Here is a 3,522-nt window from a genome sequence, read left to right as displayed (position 1 = left end):
CTATCAACAGAGTAAAGAGACAACTTACAGAATGGGAGAAAATTTTTGCAAACTATGCATCTGAGAAAGGTCTAATATCTAGCATCTATAAGGAACTTAAACAAATTTACAAGAAAAAACAAAAACCCCATTAAAAAAAGTGGGCAAAGGACATGAACAGACACTTTTCAAAAGAAGACATACATATGGCCAACAATCATATGAAAAATGCTCAACATCACTGATCATTAAAGAAATGCAAATCAAAACCACAGTGAGATACCCCTCACACCAGTCAATGGCTATTATTAAAAAGTCAAAAAATAACTGATGCTGGTGAGGTTGTGGAGAAAAAGAAATGTTTATACACTGTTAGTGGGAGTGTAAATTAGTCCAACTATTGTGGAAGACAGTGTTCCTCAAAGACTTAAAGACAGAAATACCATTTGACCCAGCAATCCCATTACTGGGTATATACCCAAAAGAATATAAGTCATGCACGTGTATGTTCATTGCAACACTATTCACAATAGCAAAGACATGGAGTCAACCTAAATGGTTATCAGTGATAGACTGGGTAAAGAAAATGTGGTATATATACACCATGGAATACTATGCAGCCCCTAAAAAAGAACAAGATCATGTCCTTTGCAGGGACATGGATGAAGCTAGAGGCCATTATCCTTAGCAAACTCACACAGGAACAGAAAACCAAATACTGCATGTTCCCGCTTGTAAGTTGGAGCTAAATGATGAAAACACATGGACGCATAGTGGGGAACAAGACACACTGGGGCCTATCAGAGGGTAGAGGGTGGGAGGAGGGAGAGGATCAGGAAAAATAACTTAGGGTAATAGTCTTAATCGCCTGGGTGATGAAATAATCTGCACAACAAACCCATACGACACACATTTACCTATATAACAAACCTGCACATGTACCCCTGAACTTAAAATAAAAGGAAAAAAATCCATTTTGCATTTTGAAAAGGAAAAGAAAATTATATATATTTATCATAAGGTAATACTTTGCAAGCACACTGAGATAACAATGAAAAATACTGTAGTTACCAATGCTTCCTTTTTAATGAGCTCTTCCTTAATCAAATCTCGGTTTAGCTTTGTATTGATTTTAGAACATGCTACCTTTCCTATGCACATGTGTGTTTTTCAAAGGCCGCAAAAGTTTAACAATGGTTATATATCATTATATACTAACAGTTGGTCTAATGACTAAGGATTGAATCAGCAATCTTAGTAACTTCCTCTTAGCTCTATGGCCCTAGCAAGGCACTTAACCTCTGTTTCTCTTTCAAAAGGAATAACAACAATTGTTGAATTAGGAAGATATCTATAGAGTATATTTACATTAAGAGCTTTCAGTGAAAATGAGAAATGAATGTAAACCCATAAAGACCCAGTTCAGATAATGTACTTCTGTAGTCTAACACATGAATTTTTTTTTCTTTTCTTTTCTTTTTTTTCTTTTGGTTTGTTTTGGGTTTTTTGTTTGTTTATTTTTTTTGTTTTGAGACAGAGTCTGACTTTGTCACCCAAGCTGGAGTGCAGTGGTGCAATCTCGGCTCATTCCAACCTCTGCCTCCCGGGTTCAAGCCATTCTCCTGAGTCAGCCTCCTGAGTAGCTGGGACTACAAGCGCTCGCCACCATATCTGGTTACTTTTTTTGTATTTTTAGTAGAGACAGGGTTTCATCCTGTTAGCCAGGATGGTTTCAAACTCCAGTCCTCAGGTGATCCACCTGCTTCAGCCTCTCAAAGTGCTTGGATTACAGGCATGAACCACCGTGCCTGTTCTAATACATGAAATTTTTATTTGATAAAAATGTGTTCTTAGATTGTAACTGAGATTATTGACCATGGAATTTGAGTTAGATTGTTATTATATTAAAACACTTGCCGGGCGCGGTGGCTCACACCTGTAATCCCAGCACTTTGGGAGGCCGAGGTGGGTGGATCACGAGGTCAGGAGATTGAGACCATCCTGGCGAACACGGTGAAACCCCGTCTCTGCTAAAAATACAAAAAATTAGCTGGGCATGGTGGCATGCGCCTGTAGTCCCAGCTACTTGGGAGGCTGAGGCAGGAGAATCGCTTGAACCCGGGAGGCAGAAGTTGCAGTGACCCAAGATTGCACCACTGCAGTCCAGCTTGGGTGACAGAGCGAGACTCTGTTTAAAAAAAAAAAAAACACTTTGGGCCAGGCATGGTGGCTCACACCTATAATCCCAGCACTTTGGGAGGTTGAGGCGGGTGGATCACCTGAGGTTGGGAGTTTGAGACCAGCCTGGCCAACATGGTGAAACCTGGTCTCTACTAAATACAAAAAATTAGCCAGGCTTGGTAGCGCATGCCTGTAATCCCAGCCACTTCGGAGGCTGAGGCAGGAGAATCGCTTGAACCTGGGAGATGGAGGTTGCAGTGAGCCGAGATAGCACCATTGCACTCCAGCCTGGGCCACATGAGCGAAACTCCATCTCAAAAAAATAAATAAAACTTTGCTAAATATCAGAACAACATTTTGACAAATTTCCAATGAGAGGCATAGATTGACATGTAAAAAACATATAATTTCCACGGGCCAAAGTTAGAATTTACAATTATAGCGAAAATAATTTCTTTATAGAAATGTTAAAGTTCTTTGGCCTCCTTGGGACTAGGTTTCCGCGGCCGCTGCCATGACCAAAATAAAGGTAGATTTGACAGGCCCCAGGCTCAGGCGGAGGCGTGCTCTGGGGAACGCAGCTACCAGGAGCTGCTGGTCAACCAGAACCCCATGGTACAGCCCCTGGCTTCTCGCTGCCTCACATGGAAGCTCTACAAATGCATCAAAAAATCCGTGAAGCAGAAGCAGATTCGGCGCGGGGTGAAAGAGGTTCAGAAAACTGTCCACAAAGGAGAAGAAGGGATCATGGTTTTGGCAGGAGAAACACTGCCCATTGAGGTATACTGCCATCTCCCAGTCATGCGTGAGGACCGAAATCTGGCCTATGTCTCTATCCCTCTAAGGCGGACCTGGGTGCAGCCGCAGGCTCCAAGTGCCCCACCTGTGTGATAATGGTCAAGCCCCACGAGGAGTACCAGGAGGCCTACAACAAGCGCGTGGAGGAGGTGCAGTCCCTACCCCTACCCCTACCCCTATGAGGGGCTCCAGTAGCACCTGGGCACCTGCCTCTGGAAGCTACTGGGCTGGCAGCAGGACGACTGGCTGTCCTCTTGCCCACCCACACTGATGGCATCTTTCCAGTTCCCCAAGGCACGCCTTCTTCCCAGGCAGCTCTTGCACCCCTTTCATGAAGGTAATGCCAGCCTTCTCTCCATCGGTGCCATTTCCTGTAAAACTAAAGCCTGTTCCAAGAGTATGGGGTGGGGAAAGTAAATGCTAAGACTAAAAATAAAAAATAAAATAAAAATAAAATAAAATAAAATAAATGTTAAACTTCTTCTTGGCCAGGCATGGTGGTATGTGCCTGCATTCCCAGCTACTCAGGATGCTGAGGCAGGAAGATCACTTGAGTCCAAGCTG

At 43.1% G+C, this 3,522-nt stretch overlaps 1 pseudogene; it reads left to right on the top strand.

Annotated features, from left to right (window-relative positions):
• Positions 1-2,674: 2,674 nt before the first annotated feature.
• Positions 2,675-3,051, top strand: LOC108517871 (H/ACA ribonucleoprotein complex subunit 2-like; annotated as a pseudogene).
• Positions 3,052-3,522: the final 471 nt, after the last annotated feature.

The sequence above is a fragment of the Rhinopithecus bieti genome, unplaced genomic scaffold, assembly GCF_001698545.2.
Source record: "Rhinopithecus bieti isolate Rb0 unplaced genomic scaffold, ASM169854v2 scaffold_40559, whole genome shotgun sequence".
Lineage (NCBI taxonomy): Eukaryota > Metazoa > Chordata > Mammalia > Primates > Cercopithecidae > Rhinopithecus > Rhinopithecus bieti.
Note: the sequence above shows the minus strand (reverse complement) of the source record. Positions and strands in the feature narration are given on the sequence as shown.